Raw genomic sequence first — 24,203 nt, forward strand, 5'->3', positions numbered from 1 at the left:
CCTGCTATAAATTTAAAGGTACAAACACATATCTTTACACTGTGGATGCATCACCTGCAGTTCCAGACATGGTGCTTATCATTCTAGTGGGGATATAGCAAATAGCCTTGAATGCATTGAGACAAATTCATGCTTTGGGTGACTCCACTGATTAAAATGTCAGCAGAGATTAATTTAGCTCACTATCTGGATAAAAAGATAACGCCAGGCAACAGATGTCTGAAGCTTTTGCTCCCAGGTACTGTTGTTTCTTCCTATCCAACTTTGCAGTGATGCTAGACATACTCTATTGGGGCGATATGCTGAACATACTGTAAATCTTTCAGAGTTGTGTTAACATTACGTGTAATGACTCAGTGCCATATTTTCCCACAGGTGTCAGAAGACATTTTCAAACAGAGAAAGCAAATAATAATCAGAAATAGCCTGCAACATGCAGCTGAAAAACACTTTGTTTCCCCCCAGTAATAAAAATGATAATGTCACTATTTAGGCAGAGACAATAGTAGATACCTATAACCCAATCAACTGAAGCTACTAGATTAGAGTATATTAGAGAGAGAATCCCGGTTGAGTTGAGAACCAAATCTAGTTTCTGTGATGCAATTATTGAACAACACCATTAGATCTGTACTGGTTTAACAGAGCAGAACTCAATCCTCTCCTCCTTAGTAATTTTGCCTTTTTCATTTGTTTTACATGAAAATGAAACAATTTCCCTGAATTGATCAAGAATTTAGAAAACAAAAACATGAAGCTAATCAAATGCACCAATGTTAGAGTATCCTTCTGAATCTTTAATGCTACACTGGTCAAAGTTCCATACCCCTACTTTTGTTGGATAGTACCTTACTTTGCCAGTACCCCCACTGGCCTCAGATAGCCTGCTTGTGGAGTAAGGTGTTTAAAAATCTGGTCCTTAGTCACCTTTGCTTTAAGTATTACTAGAAACTCTTTGCACAACAGAACAGAGCCGTCCTGCTTGGATATTGGGATGATGGTTGCCTGACCTTTACATTCTGGCTTCATTGAATTATACTCCCTTCCCTTAAGCCTATACCAAATGCTATCGTTCCAATTCTCCTTTCACTGGCACCAATTTTAAGCAATTATACTTCCATGCAGTTGCTTCTTATTTACAGAGTTTCAGTGAGAAAAGACTGAAGACCTTGAGCCAAATTCTGAGCAGGCACAACTCATCATAGCAGATCATTCTGAAGTGACCCATAAAGGAGCTTTATAAAGCTAGTCATAAATCTATACAAATATAATGTTTCTATTGGCAGCATTTGACTTATTTTGGTCCACTGAAATTCCAGAGGCCATAATAGTGAATAGATAGCATAATAAGAAATACTTTGGACTTCTGTAATACTTCTAATGGGAGGAACCTAAAGCACTTTACAAACTGTAAAGCCAATCCCCTGGGAGGTAGGTAATTTTACCAATGAGGAAAATATAAAGCAGACAGATTAAATAACTTCCCCAAAGTCAATACAGCAAAGCCTCAATCCTGCAGTTTGCAGAATGCCTTCCTGGGGCCACGTTTGGGTCAACAGGGCTCCATATAGGCACAGCAAATTGCTATGCACAGTTGTTTGCAAGATTGGATGCCGAGTCAGCAATAGAATCAGTCAAAATGCTCATGCCCAGAACCATGTTTCCTCCCTGCTGAGGCTCTATTATCTGTGGGTAGTAGTTTGAGATCTGGGGAGCTGATACATTTGTAAATCCTAGAGATTAGACATTTCGATAAGTCAATTATTATTCTCAGAAAAGAGTTTCACACAAGCTGTGGGAGTCTTTCCTGTTCTTCAGTATTAATTGTAACAAAGTATCTCACTCATCAGTAAGAAAAAATGCACTTTGGAATCCCAAGCTTCTCTTTAAGCACCTGAGTAACTTCGTCCTATTTGAAGTTAAACAAGTTTTTTCTTCTTTATAGGCCTCGCCCTCATTTCCTTCAGTTTTTTTTTTTAAATAGCTCCTCAACCCAGTTCAGGGGGAAAGGAGAAAGATTCACACTCACAAATACCAGCCATTCAGGGTCACCTTGTTTTGTAGCATAGTAATAATTATCTGAGGTTGAGATAGGTTCAAATCCTCAGCTTGTGTTAATTGCCATAGATCCACTAAATAGCATTTTCTTCTCTCTCTCCCGCTCTTTACACTCATGGTACCTAATTCCTTATACTAGTAAGTAATTGTTTACAGCGGGCAAATACAAAATACACTGATACTCCAACTCTTGTGTTGGAGTTTTCGAGGGAATCTGTGGAAGTTAAGCAATCAATTCCCTAGAGTTTGTTTGAAGATCCCAGTAGAAATTACTTATCTTATAGCGGTCCAATTCAATACCTACATATGCTTCCAGCAAACTGCAATTGGTCTCTTATGATATTTTAAATCTCTAGGAGTCATTGACTTCCTCCACTCAAAACAACCTTCATTTACTGACTTAGTATGAATACACATAAATTGCTGATCAGTAAAATGCCCTTAGTATTCTTACTCACTTTTTGGGGAGCTTGAACAGCACTTCCATCCTTCTCAAACTACTCAGGCTAAATCAGTTTTAACACTATAATGCCAGAGGTCTTCTTTTTTTTTTGTTTGTTTTTGTTTTTGTTTTCCTTCTCCTCTGTCTCTCTCTCTCTCTGAAAGTAAATATACTGAGAAGAGAGAAACTGGAATTTACTGACTCTATTCTGTCCCACTCCAATTTGAGAGAAAGCCTCTTTTGTTAGCAACAGCCTGGAATTGGATGGCTATTGGTATTTCTAGCACTCAAAAACAAATATCAATTCCATCAATTACTGGTTTGATTAAGGAAATTGAAACAGCTTCAGGTTTCAGTGGCAGGTAGCAGCTTTTTTTTTTCTTTCTTTCTTTCTTTTTTTTTTACACACACTGGTACTGAAAAACTTGGTGGTGTGGCAAATCATTTTTGACCACTGCCTTCTCTTCTTGCATGATACTTGCATGATACTTATGTTAGAAGCTACTACTTCCCATTATCCACTTAAATAAAGAAGTAAAAATTAAGTTGTGCATTTCAAAATATCATTAAGCTATGGTTATTTTCTCCTTTTACTATATTTTATAAAAGGGTGGGAAGATGAGGAGTGTCTATTGCAGGTGAGGGGAAATTATTGTCTGAACAGTGGTATGAGATTATGGGGGAAGAAGTGAGTAGGACGTCACTGCGCTGTGACCAAGCAGAGCACCTTCCCATCTGCTCTACAGGACAGCCCATATTTCTTGATCAGGGTCCAAATGTAGCACTCTATTGGTGTGTGACTTTATTACCAAACAAATGAACAATGAAACATAATCAGTCCAGTCCAGGAATGTTCTCTAAACGTGGCTGCTCCTAGAGCTGCCTCCCCACTATATCCTGTCTGCCTCAGACCCAAGATCTGTCAGCCACCTCATCACAGGACAGAAGAAGCAGGCTCAAATGGGCTATGTTCAGAAGCTTCCCAGAGCTAAAGGCCTACGCTGAACCATCAATGCTGTATCTGTGTGAACAACTCACCATTTTGTTTATATCCAGTTCATGTAATTTTTATTCCAAATCAAAGTTGCAGGAGCCCAGATGAGTATTTGCATATGTTATAGCTCAAACAGAAGTTATGGGCTTGAAGCAGAAGTTACTGTGAACCTTCTTTGAAATTAGTGGTCTGTGTCATGCTGGAGATCAGACTAGATCAACATAATGGAACATTCTGGCTTAACACTAAAATTCATAGGGTTCTTTTTTTTTTTTAAATTTGTGAAAAAAAATTCAGTGGTTTCAGGACTCTTTTGGAGCCCCAAAACTGTATGGATGGCCCAAAAGCTAGACTCCATTGGATCAGTAGAACAAGAAGCTCTACATACCTCACATGGTGTCCCGCTGGCTTCTGAAGCTAATCCAATGACATATGCCTCTATTGACCTGATATGATCAATATCTTATATTGTCAGCTTGAATTAGGATTCAAAACTCACAAAAAGAATCCAAAATATTTCTTCACCACTATTCAGCTAGCTCTATTAATGAGCCATTGGGCCAAATTCATTGCTGATGTAAGAGAGCACAATATCACTGTCTTATGCCAGGTGAATTATCCACTGTGTCTAATGTGAGTCATATTATTTTTAAAAACCATGTATGACTAACAGCTTTAATCTTTAGCAGCAGTTCTTAAATAAAAGTTGTACATTAATATTGAACATTATAGGCCAAATGAATCCCTGGTGTAACTCAATTGAGTTAATGGAATTATACCAGGTATGAATTTGGTCTAACACTGTATCTTTTAAAAATCCTTCTTTAACATGTGCGGCATGTGACACAGTCAAATAATTTAAATTACTTTCTCTCTTCACTAAAAAGTGCTCTCCTAGGACTTCAGGCTTTTACACTTTATGGGTTTAATCCTTCATTTGAAAATGAATGACATTTTACTCTGCCCTCTAGGTGTGCTGAAAGTAAGGTCAATACACTGTGATTTTAAATTACTGAATGATTTTATATAAGCAAAATAAAGTTAAATCTGTCAGCTATATCACAAACTTCACTTGTGCACTGCTTTTTAGCTAACACCTCTTCTAGCCTTGAAATAAAACAGTAACATAGAGAATTTTATGAGCTGAAAGAAAAAGTGTAATATCCTAATCTGCTATATCAGAAATCAGAAGAATGAGCACATCTAAATATGTCTAGATATTTAGAACAAGGTGTTTTTGTGCTTAAGTGGATAACAGTCTTTCCACTCCCTCCCCCAATAATTTGCATCCACTTGTGCAGAATTTCTGTTGCAGAAATCATTGCTCCATCCAATGACTAACTGGGATTAATAAAATGGTGGTTTTTATTAGGCCATAGGAATGGCAAATACTGAGTGACAAGAAGAATCCCTTTTCCCTGCCTGAAATGGGGAATGAGAAACCAAGAATACTGTGGTCCCCCATATGGCCATGCAGAGCTTACTCTATGAGAAAGACTGAGAAGAACTATTGTCATGATGGGGGCCACTCTACTGGTAAAAGAGACTGGTGAGAGTCAGCAAGGCTCAGGAAAAAGCCACCAGGAGAAGAAGGGAGACAGAGACTAGGAGAGATGTGGCAGTGGAAAAGAATGGGGCGGCCAGAGTTGGATAAGAATATGGGCAGGGAAGACTGGGGGGGAAAGAGAGGGAAAACATGAAGGAGTGAGAATCAATGAAAGTAGGTCTAAAAAACGTGGTATCTCCATACTTTATAGCAGTGGTTCTCAACCTGTGGGCTGCTTGCTACCCAATCAGCACACAGCTGCAGCCCACGTGACACGCTTAGGACCATACAGGTAGTATATATATTGTGTGGATGCAGCCCACATGACATGGGAGGGGAGGGATAGCTCAGTGGTTTGAGCATTGGCCTGCTAAACCCAGAGTTGTGAGTTCAATTCATGAGGGGGCCATTTGGGGATTGGTCCTGCTTTGAGCAGGAGGTTGGACTAGATGATCTTCTGAGGTCCCTTCCAACCCTAATAATCTATGATTCTCAGAGAGCTGTATGTGTGTCCCACAATGGTAAACAGGTTGAGAACCACTGCCTTATAATAAGTGCTGTCTCTCTCTTCTTGCCAGAAGCTGGGAATGGGCAACAGAGGATGAATCAATCACTTGATGATTACCTGTTCTGTTCATTCCCTCTGGGGCACCTGGCATTGGCCACTGTTTAAAGACAGGATACTGGGCTAGATGGATCTTTGGTATGACCCAGTATGGCTATCCTTATGTTCTCACTTTGAATACACACAAGGTCTGTTGATCTCAGTAAAACATTCTTCTCAGAAACAGAATGGTGCAGCTTTGACAGCATTAACTGACCTGTTCCATGTACAAGAACTCATCAATCAGCCCCTTTTTATCTCTTTCTGCACTATTTCAATACTAGCAAATAAGACATTTAATCTACAAAAGAAATCTTCTTTTAACTAAGTGATGGTAATGTTTCTGTAGAGAATTCTTTTCAGAACATATATCTTTATAAAATGCTCTTGAAGCTGGATTTAAAAAAGATTAAAGAACATCATATGCTTGATTAGGGAACAGAATGGGCTCATTCTGCAAAGGAAGGATCCTGTTTCATAGTTTTAAATGTTTCCATTTAAACAGGATTTTATTTTACTTCTCTCAGAGCAGCCTGTTATCATCACTGATAACATTCTAATTATCCGAGATGCAGAATTAATAAGGACACCTCTGTACCATTTTTATTCTCCTCCTTTGACTATCTTTGGAAAGAAGATTTCAGAATCTACATAGAGAACTATTCATTTGCCAGATTTACCATTTTCTATTTTTAATGATACCTTTATTTTAGATTTGTTCATCACAATAAATTAATAGGCATTCCCCTTTCATTTGCTAAATAATGTATCACTCTCTCTGGCACAGCAAGTCAGGAGACCTAGGTTCTGTTCTTGCCTGTGACCTGCAGTGTGCGCTTGGCCAAATTAGTCACTATGCCTCTGTTCCCCACTCTCCCTCCCTTTGTCAGAGACTGTAAGCAGGGCCAGGAATTCTCTCTCCTTAGGTGGAGCCCCATCATCCTAGGCACTGTACGATCTCAGTTAGGGCCTCTAAGGTTATGAGTATACAGAAAAGAAAAACCCATCTTGGGTTTGCAGAGCTTGGGCTGCAGGGCTGTCTCATTACTGTGTAGACTTCGGGGTTTGGACTGGAGACTGAGCTCTGGGACCCTGGGATGGGGGGAGTTGAGTAGCACATACCACCTCCTCAGCCATCCCAAAACCTGAATGGCACATATAAAAAGCTCAGGTTCCTCAGGAAGAAACACACTTTTCCCATGAGTCAGTTTGAGGGTCTCAGGAGGGGAGGCACGATCTGGCATGGCTGGGGGAGGGAGGGCTCCAGCCAGACAGCCTGGGAGCCCCTGACTGGTGGGGGGGCTAACCTCCCCGAAGAGGGGCTCTACCCACTGCCACTGATGAGAGGTCCCAGCTACCAGTGTATATCCACTAATGGCGGATTGTATCTCAACTCCTTGGCATCCCTTTTCCCTCTCCCTCACCGCCCCACCACGTAGAGTTCAAAATGGCAACCGGGAATTGCAATCAGTAAAAAATACCTTTAAAGAGTATTTTTACTAAAAAGGCACACATTTTGGCTACAGCCATTTCTGTTTCTTAAAAATAATAACCTTACATTACCAGGCATCTACGTCTGCCATTCTGTAACCACTCAGCAGTTTATGGAGCTGCCTGTAAAAAGCGAACACATTATGTGTGTTTGGGAAATTGTGTTCCGTTTCCAAATCTAATCTATTTCAGTTAAAGGTAGTCCCTGCTGTGCCTGGGTGACAACATTGTTTCTCCTAATGACTGGGGTGTCAGTTTTTGTCCAAAAATGTGCCAGGGGATGGGGGAGGAAGGCTGTAGAGTTCTGCATGTTTTCATGCAACCATAACAGAGTAAGCCATGTGTCAGCTAACACAGTATCCAGTTAATTCCTTCATGGATTCTGACCCAATCATGCTTGCTGATAGCTGCAAACTTTCTGATGCAGGATAGGTAGTCACATTGCAGGGAAAGGCCTAGTTTAGCTGACGAGCCCACTCCACTAAGAGATGTGCTCTTCAGTCACTATATGTTTGAATACTTTGGCTGCATACACTGCATACACCAGCAGCTTGGAATAACATCTCCCTTTGCCAATAAGGCACCATCAGAATAGTTACATCCTCCAAAGTGTGAAAGGCCTGAAATGATAGAAAAAGCACTTGGTTGCAAGACCATTTGCAATCTCCCATCTCCCCCACTCACCCTCAGCAGCCCAAGTAGTTATGCAATTTTTATAAAATAGAAAAAGCTTGGAATTTGAAACTTACCATTGTCTCTGCACTTCTGCAGCTGCGATTAACCAGGCTGTGTCCAGAGACACACTGAAGCATCCCTTTCACCATATATTTTGGTTCAGTTTTGAAATGTAACATTTTGAATCCTTGAGATTCCACAAGAATTAATTCTGTGCTTCTCCGTGGAGCTACTTCAGACATTAACCCTCTCTTTCTTGTCCTATTTCAGACCCCTTGACCTCTGCTGGCTACTGTGCATCCAGAATTCAAACCCTGCCCAATGTATCTTCATGGACTGTTCAAAGCAGAAGCATTTCCGTGATGAAGTTATGTTTGAAGTTCTTAAGAGAGCTGACAAGCAGGTCCAGATCCAGAAGCAGAGGGGCATAAGACAGGTGCAGTGGCATGCTGAGTGGCAGAAGGAAAGGCAGAGGCTTTCAGCAAGGTAGAAGACACTTGCAATGTAGTTCCTGGAACAAGAATTGTGTCCAAGGGAGCTGGACAGAGCTCAACAGAGAGAACTGTTTGAGCAACTCATCTCCATCATGGCTGGTAGAGCACCAGTTCTTGCTGCCTCTCCCATATCATGGCCTGATTCCTCTGAAACATACCCTCGGTCCAGAAGTAGCTTGGACAACTCCATGTCAGCCAGCCCGTGCATTCACGCCCCATGAGCAGCTGAGCAGAGCAACCAAACCCCATGAAGCCTTCCTTCTTACACTCTTCTCTTGACTTTCACACCCTTCTTTCTAGTGCCAGCTGAGCAGAAAATGGGACAAAAAGAACATGGGGCCAGGGGATGTGCAGCAATAAGGGGGAGGGTTGTCTTTAAACTGTTTCCTGCACTTTTTGTTTTGTTAAATTCTTCTGTAGTTTGTTTTGGGGTGCTGTAATGGCAGCTGGCCTGACTGTTGTACTGTCTTGACACATTTACAAATAAAGCTTTTATGTCATCAAGAAAAAATCTATTGCTTTCCACTGCATCACATCATACAATGACGATTTGAGATAATACAGCTGAAAACATGATCAGGAACAATTAAGCAAACACTATTCCTCTATGCAGTTAGGTACAGCAATACACACTTGAGTAACTTCCTTATATGAACCCATACTGTGATTCACTCCCCTCTCCCCATTCATTATGTATCCTGTCATTCATAAGTACACTGCCAGGCAATCAAGATCATACTCCTCCCAAGCACCAGACCCCCCTCCATCAATTAGCCCCTTTCTCCCCTCACAAGCACATTCTTACAGGTGCTATTCCCCCTCTTCGCTTGCACCAAGACATTAATAATTGAGAGGAATGGAATCTGTGCATTTTCAGAGGACCTGCTTCCAAAGATTCTAAATCCTGCAGCTTCCATTGACTTTAGATGCTCAGCAGCTTTTGGAATCAGCCTTCATCTTTGTAATCCCAGGAGACTGTGACACAACTCAGAAATTGTGGAATGTAGTTATGATAAAAATCAGTGTAATTATATGTCTGGAATATCAGAATTCAGTTTATTACAGGCTGTAAGATTCATCAGTGCAAAATTAGCCTTCTGTATTTGTTCCGGTGTAAGAGATTTTTTGATTTATCCCAACCTACAGTATTAAAGGGCATACAGTATTGTGCTTCCAATAATTCAGTTGCTAGAACCAAATACACAAAATCTATTTCACACACAATGTAATAAATCCTGTGTCTGGTCACCAGTCTGTAGTTCTACAATGTATGTTTTATAGCCCAAGGTGGTGTTTTGGTACTAGGCCTGAATCCCAGGAAGATATCAGTGTGAGGACAGAAACAGCTGTGCTAAACACTCTGGGCTGAATACTGAGCTGCAACACTCTGGTAGCAGAGGTGGCACAGCCATCTCTAGGCCTCCACCAAACCTTTTGCCCTGGTGTAACTTAGAGCAGCCTAAAGACTCCTCCAAATTGCACAAGATACAGCAGCCCCTATGAACCACTCTGATCCTATCTTTTTTGTCCTTCACATGCACCCTATTCCAAAAAGGAGGAGTGCATGGTGTAAAGCCAGCTGTTCCAGCTTCATGCCATCCAAGGATTCCCTGCACTGGGGAAACCTGGGTTGCCTGATTAAGATAGCTTTAAATTGTGCTACTGGAGCACCATAAAGGTCCCTGTGTGAGGTCTGAGGATCTGGACTTAAATCCAAATTCATTATGGAAAATTTAGAGAGCACACATTATTACTGTGCATAGCTCTCAAAATTGTACATTATCTAGTTGTGGTACTGTGCTCTAATGGATACATGTTGACTTTACCATAAAATATAGAGAGAAATACTCCTTTAAAAGGACTTTTCCTACACTGTGTACACGTAAAATAAGATTATTCTTAATCCATTAACATTGCTTGAAGTATTTTTTTTGTTTGTTTAATGTATATTTTACATTGTTTGAGTAGGAAAAAAATAATAGATATGCAATTGGGTTTGGAGAAGTCTATACGTTTGTCTTAAAAATCTTCTGAATTGACTCCACAACATTTTAGAGAGTAGAATTGTCTGGGACAGGGTTTTCTCCACATTTGCTTTGTGTTTCTGCAGCTGCATCTGCAGCTGACCTGAGGGGCCAAAAATAATGTTAGCCTGATGGGCCATAACTGGTCAGGTTTTTTGAATAACCCGTTGCCATTGATCTTAAGCTTTTGATAAGATCCTGTGCAAATCTCAAGGTCAGTCAACTGTTTAACCTTTGATACTACTGACTGCAGAGACCTTACAAGCAACACAGGAACCTAATAAAAAGTAGTGACCAGCAATAAACTGTCATATTCGTTAATGAAAGAGGCCATATCTTTTTTTCACACTACCACTAAAACACCACCAGGGTAGCAAAGGTAAAGAGCTAAAGATGACACTCAAGATGTCAATGGAGAAAAATAATCATTCATCACTATTCATATAAACAACCTGCATGATTTATCACAGTTTAAGTCATATGGAAAGTTTGCCAGTATCTCAGGTAAATAAGGTAACATCTGATATTAACCACCTTTAAAATATTTTTAATCTATTGTGTGATACAGTAATGATCTAATTCAACATTCAAAAGATCAAAAAGTTTATGAAGTCCCCATTTAGTTATTCAATCCAAAATCTAATTAATGACTGTTTAATGATTTCAAGAAACTTCACTTTTTCTTATCTGTCAACCTCTTTGAAAAGCTTTTCCTGCTCACCCTGCTGTCTATATTAGGCCTTTACATCATGAAGTAGTTACAAGGCAAATAACCGATGTTAATTGGAATGTTCTTTAGTTATAAAAAGAAACTGTATAAAAATTAAAGATGTTACAGAGTAAAAGATAAGAATGTCAAATTAACATCTCTCACAGACCCAGTACCCACTACCTAAAATAACTAGAGCTGGTCAGGAATTTTTCAGTTCTGTTTTGTTAGACAAAGTTTATTTGACAAAACAAACTTTTCAGGGAAATGGATCGTATGAGTGCCTTAACCACTTCGCTATAGACCCAGTCTATGGCCAAAAGTTTTTATTTATACAAAGTGAAACAGATTCAAAAGTAGAGACTAACAGAGCCCACCTCTATAACTTGGTGGTCAGGGTACCCACCTGAGATGTCAGCTAAGCAGAGACTTGAATCTGAGTGTCCTACTTTCCAGCTGAGTGCCCTAATCACTGAACTATCGGCTATTTTGGGTGGGTGGGTCTCGCCATTTTGAATGGCCCTAGTGTCATTCCGAAGTGGAATGAAAACAAATATGAACACACTAAATTTTTCATGAAGTAGAATTCTTGTTTTCTGGCCTAGGAATAACTACATTCTCTGAGACCTGAAGAAGAGCTACACCAATAGAAGTTGGTCCAATAAAAGATATTACTGCACTCACCTCATGTCTCTAATATTCTGGGACTGACATGGCTACAGCAACACTGAATACATTCTCACAGGCACTCTGACATGCCATGATTTTGTAGCATTCCTCAATATAGCACTCCAGAACAAGGCACTTTCAGAAAGAGCAATGACTGGATGTTGGGACAAGACAGAGGAAGACACTGCTTCTTCAGGGCTCATAATGTCATTACTTTACAGGCTGGTTGTCTCATGATGAGCCTGCTGCCTAAATTATACCCTCCCTGGCACAGGAGTGATGGGTACTATATACAGTTTCTGGGACCCACAAGTCATGCAAGAGGCAGACATTTTTAGGATCTCTATTGCCCCCTGGAAGGGATAGCTAATACTATATGCTAATTCCTAAGCATATACAATAGAAATCCTTCTCAATACCAGCTAATCAACATTTCCAGCACTGTCTTTCTTGGAAGTGATGCTCCCAGGGATAGTAGGGGTAGGGGTAGTATTTCTACTAATGATGCTCAAAAAACCTTCTAAATACCAACCTGTAGACTTCTTTACAGTGTGGACTTTTCCATAGCTAGTTCAACTTATCTTTAAGGACCCAGTTTTGTATGTGAGAGAGCTCAGGGAAGAACTGTGGCCTGGTCTACACTATAGGTTTATACCGAATTTAGCAGCGTTAAACTGATTTTATGCTGCACCAGTCCATACAACGAAGCCCTTTATATCAATATAAAGGGCTCTTAAAACCGATTTCTGTACTCCTCCTCAACGAGGGGAGTAGCACTGAAATCGGTATTGCCATGTCAGATTACGGTTAGTGTGGCCGCAATTCGACGGTATTGGCCTCCGGGAGCTATCCCACAGTGCACCATTGTGACCACTCTGGAAAGCCATCTGAACTTGGATGCACTGGCCAGGTAGACAGGAAAAGCCCCACGAATTTGTGAATTTAATTTCCTGTTTGGCTAGCGTGAAGAGCTCACCAGCACAGGTGACCACGCAGAGCTCATCAGCACAGGTAACAATGCAGTCTCCTGAGAATTGAAAAAGAGCTCCAGCATGGACTGCACGGGAGGTACTGGATCTGATCACTGTATGGGGAGAGGATTCCGTGCTAACAGAACTCCGTTCCAAAAGACGAAATGAAAAAAACATTTGAAAAAATTTCCAAGGCCATGATGGAGAGAGGCCACACCAGGGACTCAGTACAGTGCTGTGTGAAAGTTAAGGAGCCCAGACAAGCCTACCAGAAAACCAAAGAAGCAAACGGAAAGTCCGGGGCGGGGCCAAAAACATGCTGCTTCTATGCTGAGCTGCATGCAATTCTAGGGGAGTCCGCCACCACTACCCCACCCCTGTCCATGGATTCCGAGGTGGGGGTGGTAATTGCAGCCATGGCTGAGAATTCTGCGGATGGGGAAGATGAGGAGGATGAGCTTGTAGAGAGCACACAGGCCTCCGTTCTCCCCAACAGCCAGGAGCTTTTTCTCACCCTGACAGAATTACCCTCCCAGTCCTCCCAAGCAACTATCCCAGACAATGAAGCTATGGAAGGGACCTCTGGTGAGTGTACCTTATAAATATAAGACATGGTTTAAATGCAAGCATTTTTTAAATGATTAATTTTCCCTGAGGACTTGGGATGCATTTGCGGCCAGTACAGTTACTGGAAAAGTCTGTTAACATGTCTGGGGATGGAGCGGAAATCCTCCAGGGACATCTCCATGAAGATCTCCTGGAGGTACTCCAAAAGCCTTTTCAGAAGGTTTCTGGGCAGCACTGCTTTATTCCGTCCTCCATGGTAGGACACTTGATCACGCCATGCATGTAGCAAGTAATCTGGTATCATTGCATGACAAAGTCTAGCTGTGTATGGTCCCGATGATTGCTGGCATTCAAGCAACATCATTCTTCTATCTCGCTGTGTTATCCTCAGGAGAGTGATATAATTCATGGTAACCTGGTTGAACATTCAGGAATTTAATTAAGGGGACAGAGATGGCCATTCCTACTGGGCTGTTTGCCTGTGGCTTAAAAGAATCCTTCCCTGCAGGTAGCCAAGCGGGGGGAGAGGGGGGCATTGGCGCGGAGCTTTTCGTGTTTGGCTAGCGGGGATCTTCCCTGTACCAGCCACATGGTTGGTGGGAGGAGGGGGGAACGAGGTTATCAGCCACTGATCTTCCATGATACCAGCCATGGGGTGGTTTTGCTGCTGCACGTTAACAGGAACGCAGCAGCACTCAACAGGTTTTGCTTGCTATTTGGGAAAGGAGGAGCTGGATAGACTGAAGGCTGCAGAAGATGAAAGACAAGGCTTACCATGGCTGCATGTGTCATAAACAGATAGTAAGGGTTAATGTCTCCTTTCACCTATAAAAGGGTTAACAAACAGTGACCTGAAACACCCTGACCAGAGGACCACTCAGGAAACAAGACTTTTTCAAATCGGGTGGAGGGAACGTTTGGGTGTGAGTTCTTGTCTTGGTTCGGTGGCCCTCTCGGCTCTGAGAGGGATCTCTCTATCTCCAGGCTTTCTAATCTTCTGTTCCAAGTTGTAATAGGTTTATATTGGTTTTTTTGTATTACATGTGTGTAGTTGCTTGGAATGTGTTAAATTGTATTCTTTTTTTGATAAGGCTGTTTATTCATTTTTTTCTTTTAAGAAATTGACCCTGTATATTGTCACCTTGATACAGAGACCATTTTATGTCTTTTCTTTCTTTTATATAAAGCTTTCTTTTTAAGACCTGTGGATTTTTTTTTTTTAGTGGGGGCTCAAGGGGATTGAGTCTGCAGCTCACCAGGGAACTTGGTGGGAGGAAGAAGAAGACAGGGGGGAAGAGAAGAATTCTTTGTGTTAGATTACTAAGCCTGAATTGCATACCCTCTGGGTGAGAGGAGAGAAAATTTGATTTTCTCAGTGTGGTGTTTCAAGGGACTTGAAGCAGGGAATCTCCTAGAGTGCCCAGGGCGGGGAAGGAATCTGGGAGGCAGGTAAGAGGGTGGAATCCCTTTGTTTAGATTCATGGAGCTTGAATCTGTATATCTCTCCAGGAACCCAGGGAGGGGAACACCTGGAGGGAGGCGGGGGGAAAGGAAATGGTTTATTCCCCTTTGTTGTGAGACTCAAGGAATCCGAGACTTGGGGTTCCTCAGGGAAGGTTTTGGGGAGACCAGAGTGAGCCAGACACTGGAATTCTGGCTGGTGGCAGCGATATCAGATCCAAGCTGGTAATTAAGTTTGGAGGTTTCATGCTACCTTCTCATGTTCTGAACTCTAAGTTTCAGTTCTGAGTGGAAAGTTATGACAGCATGCAAGCCCGAATTTGCTGCCTGGACCTGCGTCTGTGATCTGTAACACCAAAGAGCCACAGGCACTCTATATTAAGAATGCAAATGCAACCTTGTAATGAAAACACATGTGCTATGTAAGGTGAATAGTGTTGTTCACCGTGAAGAGTATGACCATGTTCTCTAAAATGTATCTTTTTAAATACTCTCTCCTTTTTCCCTCCTCAGGCAGCTGCAAATTTTTCAAGCCTCCCTACTTCGTCCCGAAGGCTATCTCAGATAAGGCGGCAGAAAAAAAAAGACTCGAGAAGAAATGTTTTTGGATCATAGAAGTGACCGCGCAATGAAGAGCTCATCTGAATGAGTGGAAGGATGTGGTAGCAAAGTAACAGGAAGATTCCAGTGACCGTGAGGATAGGAGGGACCAACGTGAGGACAGGAGAGATGCTCGAGATGAGAGGTGGAGGCAGAAGATCAGCGTGGGCAGGATGCACTTTGGGGCTGCTGTGTGATCAACTGACATGCTCTCCGGCATATGGTGGAGCTTCAGAAACTGCAGCAGGATCACAGAGTGCTGCTGCAGCCCCTGTATAACCACCCTCCCCCCTCACCATGTTCTTTAGTCTCCTCACCCGCCAGATGAGTAAGAACTTGTGGGGGTAGGCCCCGTGCACCCACCCACTCCACCCCAGTGGACAACCCAACCAAAAGGCTCTCATTATTATGAAATTTTTTTAGTGGCCTTTTCCTTCCCTACTATCCTCCTCCCAAACCCAACCCGGGCTACCTTGTCAGTTCTCTCCATCTTTTTATAATTAAGTATTAAAGAATACATGATTTTTAAACGAGAGTGACTTTATTTCCTTAGAAAGCAAGCTTTGATGAAAGGAAGGGTGGGTGGGTGGCTTACAGGGAATGAGTTAATCAAGGATGGGGGGTTCATCAAGAAGAAACAAAACACAACAGTCACACTGTACCCTGGCCAGTGATTAAACTGGTTTTCAAAGCTTCTCTAATGTGCACCGCTTCCTGGTGTGCTCTTCTAAATCTCCCTGGTGTCCGGTTGTGCGTAATCAGCAGCCAGGTGATTTGCCTCAGCCTCCCACTCTGCCATAAAGGTCTCCCCCTTACTCTCACAGAGATTGTGAGGCACACAGCAAGCACCAACAACAATGGGGACATTGGTTTGGCTGAGGACTGAGCGAGTCAATAATGTGGGCCAGCGCGCCTTTAAGAGCCAAACGCACATTCTACCAACCATTCTGCACTTGCTCAGCCTGTAGTTGAACAGCTCCTGACTACTGTCCGGGCTGCCTGCGCATGGCTTCATGAGCCATGGCATCAAGGGGTAGGTTGGGTCTCTCAGGTTAACTACAGGCATTTCAACATCCCCAACTGTTATTTTCTGATCTGGGAAGTAATTCCCCTTGCTGCAGCCATTTAAACAGAGTAGTGTTCCTGAAGATGCGAGCGTCATGAACCCCTTCCTGGTCATCCCACATGGATGTTGGTGAAACGTCCCTTGTAATCCACCAAAGCTTGCAGCACTAGGGAAAAGTACCCCTTGCCGTTATGTAGTGGGTGCCCTGGTGCTCCCCCGGTGCCAAGATAGGAATATGGGTTCCATCTATCGCCCCACCACAGTTAGGGAATCCCATTGCAGCAAAGCCATCCATTATGACCTACACATTTCCCGAGTCACCACCTTTCTTAGCAGTAGCTTAGTGATGCTTTGGCTACTTGCATCACAGAAGCCCCTACAGTAGATTTTTCCCACTCCAAATTGATTCCCGACTGACCTGTAGCTGGTCTGGTGTTGCAAGCTTCCAGAGGGCTATTGCCCAACTCGCTTTTCAAACTGTGAGGGCTGCTCTCATCTTGGTATTCTGGGACTTCAGGGCATGGAAAGCAAGTCACAAAGTTCCATGAAAGTGCCCTTACGCATGTGAAAGTTTCGCAGCCACTGGGAATCATCCCACACCTGCAATACTATGTGGTCCCATCAGTCCTGTGCTTGTTTCCCGGCCCAAAATCAGTGTTCAATGGCTAGAACCTGCCCCATTACCAGCAGGGCCCGCAGTTTGACAGAATTCTGTGTCCATGTCCTCATCACTCTCATCGCTGCTTGCGTTAGCTGCCGCCGATCCTCACCTGGATTTGCAGGTCCCGGTTCAGCATTGACTGCACGGAATGCGCGAGGTGTTTAAAACTTCCACGACTTGCTGTCTTGAGCTCAGCAGCGTCCATGCTTGCCCTTGGAATGGGTCTGCACAGTTCACCCAGGAAAAAAGGGCGCGAAACAGATTGGCTGCTGCTGCTTTCATGGAGGGAGGGGTGAGGCCTGTACCCAGAAGCACCAGCGACAATGTTTTTTGCCCCATCAGGCACTGGGATCTCAACCCAGCCGTTCCAATGGGCGAGGGAGACTGCAGGAACTATGGGATAGCTACCCCACAATGCAATGCTCAGGAAATTGACGCTAGCCTCGTACATAGACACACACCCACCGAATTAATGTGCTTAGTGTGGCCTCGTGCACTTGACTTTATACAATCTGTTTTAAAAAACCGGTTTCTGTAAATCGGAATAAACCCGTAGTGTAGACATACCCACATGTGTCTCTTGGAGGTACAGTGCTTCCAATGCTCCTACTGGGCCAGTACAGCTCCACTAAGTCATAGTCACAATATGTACATCAGTGATAAACAATATCCACATTCTGTGACCTTAAACTATATTTCAGGGATTCCTGTCCCTTAAAAGAACCAGAAGGATAAAAGAACTATTAAAATCGGTAGCCTAATCCTGGCCAGGAAATCATACTAGTGAGAGCATAAGCAAATTTAACAACTACATGGATTGCAGAAGTACCTCTAAAGTCAGCAGTGCCTTTGTGCTAGGCTCTGTACGGACATAAAGGCATTCTCTCTTCCCCAAAGAGTTTAGTGTCTAATTGTAAGATAAGAGGTCACAGATGGTTACAGACTGATGAGAGACCACATTTTAATAAGTCAAGATTATATAACAGAGATCGGCAACCTCTGGCATGCGGCCCATCAAGGAAATCTGCTGGGGGGCTGGGACAGTTGTTTACCTGCAGAGTCCACAGGTTCGTTTGATCGCAGTTCCCACTGCCATGATTCACCATTCCAGGCCAATGGGCCTGCGGGAAGTGGCATAGGCCGAGGATGTGCTGGCCGCCACTGCAGGTAAACAAAACTGTCCCAGCCTGCCAGCAGATTTCCCTGATGGGCCACATGCCAGAGGTTGCCAATCCCGTTGTATAATATGCTGCTGTTGAGTTTAGGAGATTTAAACAACCATCTAATGCAGGTTTCTGTGCTATTGTGCCACTTTTACAAAAACAAAGGGATTTGATTTTAACTCATTATTCTCCTATGTCTTACACCTCGCAGAGGTGATCGGAGGTGCCAATTATACTACTTAAATAGTCAGGTCTCTATTTAAAATAGGCATAATTGTACTTCCTTATCTCCTTACACTAGCTGCCAGTCTCATGTGCAAGAATAACTGAGGACTCAAATGAACTAGATATGACCAGCAATGAGAAGAACCACAACCTTCTCTCTTCTAATGGAGACACAAAGGCAGGTTGAAAGCAGATGTAATGAGAGCAGCTGCATTCTGGACTTTGCCCATATAACTGGGGTGTCTGGAAAATTTCTTGATGGAGGGACAGCTTCAGCTGTGATCAGAAAAAAATCTCATCTATGACAGAATTGTTTGTGCAGAAGAATTACAACTGATAACTAGAAAACAGAAAAACATTTTATATCATAATAGTTTTCTCATAAAATGCCTCATTTTATGCTTCTTTGAATAAGTAAAGAAAAACTATTCCTTCAATGCATTTCTGTGGGCAAAGTGCCATAGTAGTCATTGTCAGAAGGAATCGCTAGAAAAAGCTGGATGAGAGTGATGGAACAGTGTGAGTTCTGAAAGATCAGTTTTTCTAGTGATATATTTTTAAAAAAAAATAATTTATAATCTCTACAGGAAAAGCAACCCCAGATCAATAGGAATCAGAAGTAGATACTTTGGGAAAGGAAAAAAAAGGTGGCTATATGAAGAATGATGCCAAAACTAAAAGATGAGAAGATCAAGGAACGGGAAGTGAAAATCTGTCTTCAGAATCCATTCATCTATCACTTTTATAGTTGAACAACTATGACCCTGATCCTGCAACATGTAGTGAGCTGGCAAGTGCCTGTAACTGCACAGAGCACTATTCAAATCAATGGTGCGATGTGTACAAGATGTTACAGGATCAAGGCCTTAAACTTTCCTCACAATTTTTTCCTTTTTGAGAATTACAGCTCTTTTCATAGTACTAGAGCTAGTTATATTGTTCTGAGGGAAGATGTTCTACACAAAAGATACAGTATTGTGGTAAAGCAGCCATTCTGATGAAAAACACAATTCAATCCCATGGAAATTCAAAACAAACTTTTCCAAATCAACCACTTCAGAACAAATGGAAGTGTTTCATTCTGACATAAATGTTGTGCATTTCAGTAAGGAATCCAAAATGATCATTTAAACTGAAACAAACTAAACATGTGTTTCATTTCAAAACAATTTGAAATATTTCCATTTGAAAAGTCAATTTGAAACAAAACCTCTTGTTTTTAATAATTTTTAAGTTTTTGGAACATCTGAAATTTCAGATGAAGACTTTTCAGGTTAAGTTTCTCTTAACTTTTTTTCAAGCCTATCCTAGTAAATACAGTACAATTCAAACCTCTCTTCTAAGGGCCTTGCCTGGTGATTAAGATCTCGTATACACTATAAACTTTGGTGGATAAGTAACAATGATTAAGGGTGTGTTTGTTTTTTTACAATGACATTTTTATACTGACAAAAACCCTAGTGTACAAAAGTGCTTCTGCCAATATAGTTTCTTTTGTTTTGGGAACTGGTATAAGTTATAACCAGCAAAACAACATCAGGAGAGTTTGCCAGTATAGCCAGTACTGGTATATCTAGACCTGTAAAATGTTTTTTTAGTGTAGACAAGGCCTAAGAGACTAAATTCAACAATTAACCCCAATTAGGTATCAAGGGGGGAAGTGCAACAGCTTGAGGGTATTTATATCTTCATTGAGTCTACATCCCTCCAACCTCCACAAAAAGTGGTGCATTGCCTATGAAGTCCCCTGCTTGTGTCTTTCAGGCCTGTCTTTCTACAACCAAAGGGAGGTGTTGCACCAATTAACAACTAATGTAAGTGTTTCCCTCAGTTATTTCACAAGCCCACATGAATGTATGTAGTAAGGTACTATTACAGAAGAGCCCTTACAATTATCACAATGCAAACTAACCAAGGTGAAAGAAGAATGTTTTGATCTATTTGCCAAATGAAGCCCTTTGTGTCTACTTCAAGGGCATTTTGTGTGGAATTTCATTTGTGCATTGAAGCAACCTTGTAATAAACTAACATAGAATCTAATAATTAAATTGAAAAGAAATATTCTAGCAAATGGTCCACCTCTAATGAGAACAAAATGCAAATCCCTATCCTAGTATTCCTAATCTTTGAGGGTATCTGCAGCATCGTTCCCACCTGGCCTGGATCCCACAAGAGCTCTCTATATTGAAGGAATCTGCAGTTGAGGACAGGCAGTCTCTGAGGAAAGTACTTTCTTCCTCCACTCACCAGCCATCTGCCCCATGAAAAAGCTACATTCGTGCAGTTTAAGTTTGCATTGATATTTCCATGGCGCCTCTGCTTTGAAATATTTCCTGGCTGCATGGTGCCTATGGAGGTGCAATTCAAGGAGGAAGGCACAGGGCTCCAAAGGCAGCATGGAAGCACAGGGTATTGTCATGGTAGCTCTAAAAGGTGACCGCAGTCCCTGAGCACTCCCTTGCAGGCTGTTGTGGTGCTGCAGGTGTACCCATTTGTAACTCCCCAAGGGAGAGAAACAAAAGATTTCAATTTAACAGCCCAGGGGCAAGCATGAGCCAACATGTGTCATCAGGATGCCATGTCCCCTTTTAATAAGGCTTCAGCCTAAGAATTATTACAGCAAATCATTCATCAGCAGAAGAAGCATTACAAGCATCACTTCATCAGGCCTAGTTTCAGGGCACCCCAAAGTTACATCCTCATCCCATGTCTTTGAATTAGATAGGCTAGTATCCAGATACTTCACAGGGCAACTACCACCATCCTGGCGTCACTCCCTTCTCTCTCCCCTCACTTTGCTTCCTCTTCCTGTTTTATATCATTCAGGCCCTTAGTGCAGGGCAGGCCCTTGTTGATTATCCCCAGGCTTAGTCTTCAGCCTGTCTCCCTAAAGGGTAGTGCCCCTTTTCCCACTTCACAGTAACAAACACAGAAATAGTTACTTTGTTCAATTTCAGAACAAGGTAAACACTATTACCCTAATGCTACCCTGTGTCTCCCTTTCTTCTTCCTGGAATTCCACCCCAGACACCTTCTTGCTACCGAGCTAAAGAAACAGCATCCTACACTCTCAGCCTTCCTGGGGATAGTTCAGGCTCTGAGGGTGAAATTGGGGCTTATAGCACAGATGCAATCCCCACCAGCACGCACAACCACCACAGAAAAACAACAGCAGGGGACTTTTGTTGGAGTTTTCCTCTTTTCTGCTCCACATCAGAGCCACATCTCAGTATTATTCTATGAGAAGGGGCAGTAAACGCCCCGGAAATTTTTCTGTATCAGATTTCTTCATATAGCAAAATTCATTAACTATGCAGTCTATTAGTTTCTACGGATAATAACCTTTCTTTGCAAATGGGCAAAATAGAAATATCTTGCTGTCTTCAGACTTGTTCATCAAATATGGTTTATTGTTTCAGAGAACAGCAACTCAAACAAGAACGTTTATTTAAGTTTTTAATCTTCATTATGTAGATAAAACATCTTCAGTATTTCTAGCTGCCAATCATTTTAATAATATTCTGTTGTGCTGTAAATAGATATCAATTGCATCTTCCTCTCCAGCTGCTAATTAAATTACTATTGCACCTACACATTATTGATCACCTACACATCATTAGGATGTGAAAAAAGGCAATATAAAAACTTAGCTTTCCTAACATGAAGATGAGATTGGCCATACCAATAGACCAGGTTCCACTTTATACTCTAAATTTACCTGGGGAAAAAAAAAACCCAAAAACAAAAAACTCAGCACCACCACCACCACCAGTTTGAAGTAAAAAAAAAAAAATTATAGTTCAAAAGTAGAGCTGGCCGGAAACTGGATGTAAAATTGAAATATGAAAATTTTTCAAGAAGCGGAAAGTTTCAAAAAGTTTTCAATGTGCATGTAAACCGGTTGTGTCGGGGCTCGTCCCCCTCAGGCACGGCGGGGAGCCAGGGCGCCTCCTTGCACGCCGCAGTCCGGGTAGGCTTAGCCCTCGGCAGGTGTTGAGCAGGGTACAGGGTCTGTAAACAGGGTAGAGCCCCGGCCCTCTCGCCTGGGTCGGGGCTCTCAAAGTCAATAAGCCCTGGCCCTTGGACAGGGCGGGCAGCAATAGTTCAGGCTCAGGCCTCCAGCGGGGCTGAGCAAGCACAGTATCAGCCCAGGCCCTTGGACAGGCCGGGCAGTAATAGTTCTGGCTCAGGCCCCTAGCAGGGGCTGAGCAAACACAGTATCAGCCCGGGCCCTTGGCTCGGGTGGGGCACCAAACACAAGTCTAGTTAGCTCTGGCCCTTTGGGTCGGGGCAGAGCAGTAGCAAAGTCAACGGGCCCAGCCCTTGGTTCAGGCGGGGCACCAAACACAAGTCTAATTAGCTCTGGCCCTTTAGGTCAGGGCAGAGCAGTAGCAAAGTCAACGGGCCCAGCCCTGGGTTCGGGCAGGGCACCAAACACAAGTCTAATTATCTCTGACCCTTTGGGTCAGGGCAGAGCAGTGGCAAAGTCAACGGGGCCCAGCCCTGGGTTCGGGCAGGGCACCAAACACAAGTCTAATTCGCTCTGGCCCTCTGGATCAGGGCAGAGCAGTGGCAATATGTGGAAAGAGGGGGAGTCTGCCACCCAGTTACGGGTGGCAGGGGGAACGCAGGCCCTCCCACCCACTGCGTTCCAGCCCGGGGCCCTAGCAGCAGTCAAGACCCGCTGTGGTCAGTGGGGATCCTGGCCGCAACACACTGACATGGGTTCGGGCTCTTCCGGAGCCAAACCAGGGTCGGCTATCCCCGGGCCACTTCCAACCTCCCCCTCTCTGGGTACCTGGTTCTTGCCGACATCGTCTGATGGGTCCCAGACCATAGGTTCCTCCGAGTACCGGTCGTGGGGAAGCTCAGGCCACTCCTCGGGGTATCGGGCACACGGCAGGTCAGGCCGACGTTCCTCCGGGTAGTGGGCGCGAGGCAGGTCCGGGCCAGCGTTCCTCTGGGTAGTGGGCGCGAGGCAGGTCCGGGTAGCGCTCCTCCGGGTAATGGGCGCGAGGCAGGTCAGGCCAGCGTTCCTCTGGGTAGTGGGCGCGTGGTAGGTCCGGCCAGGCAGGAGCCCGGGCACCAGTGTCTGTCCTCTCCGGCAGCCGGCGGCCAACTGAGTGCTGGGGCCGGGCTTTTATACTTCCTGTCCCGCCCCTTGACTTCCGGGGGGCGGGGACAGGCCGTGCTGACTCCGCCCACTGAGGCGCCTGCTCTGGCTCGTCCCCCTCAGGCGCGGCGGGGAGCCAGGGTGCCTCCTTACAGTGCAACTCTCAAAATGGTTTCTTTCCAGTTCAGTTCAGCATTAATCGGTGTCCCCCTGAAGTGCCACAATGCCTCTTTGGAGTGTAGTTCTGATGTCTCATGGCAACATTTTTTTCTGTGGGCTGAGCTCCCCGCATAGATTACAGCTCCCTGATGCATTGTGGCCATATGACTCCCATTATGCACCAGAGAGGAAACTGGTGCATCATGAGCTATAGTCCATTTAGGAAGCTTGCCTTCGAGAGGAGAACAGAGGCATGAGGCACTTGAACGACAACTCCCATGAGGTGATGCTATAGCACCTCAGATTAATATTGAGCATCACTGACCCAAAACAAAACACTTCATTTCAGTTTTCACAAAGGGCTGGCAGGGCGAGGGGGGAATCTGCAAAAATCAAAACTTTCCAGCAGAAAATTTCAATGTGCAGAAACTACATTCTCCATCAAAAAGCCCTTTGGTAGAAGATTCCTGACCAGCTGTACTCGGATTTCTGTGGAACGTAAATAAGCAAA

The 24,203-nt window shown here is 43.3% G+C and overlaps 1 long non-coding RNA gene across 1 annotated transcript; it reads left to right on the top strand.

The window, feature by feature from the left end:
• Positions 1–14,002: 14,002 nt before the first annotated feature.
• On the top strand, positions 14,003–15,153 carry LOC115645185. Its single transcript, XR_003998677.1, has 3 exons — positions 14,003–14,029; positions 14,690–14,693; positions 15,019–15,153. It is a non-coding gene; the product is annotated as an uncharacterized LOC115645185 (long non-coding RNA).
• The last annotated feature ends 9,050 nt before the right edge of the window (positions 15,154–24,203 follow it).

The sequence above is a fragment of the Gopherus evgoodei genome, chromosome 2 (genome assembly GCF_007399415.2).
Source record: "Gopherus evgoodei ecotype Sinaloan lineage chromosome 2, rGopEvg1_v1.p, whole genome shotgun sequence".
In the NCBI taxonomy this organism is placed as follows: domain Eukaryota; kingdom Metazoa; phylum Chordata; order Testudines; family Testudinidae; genus Gopherus; species Gopherus evgoodei.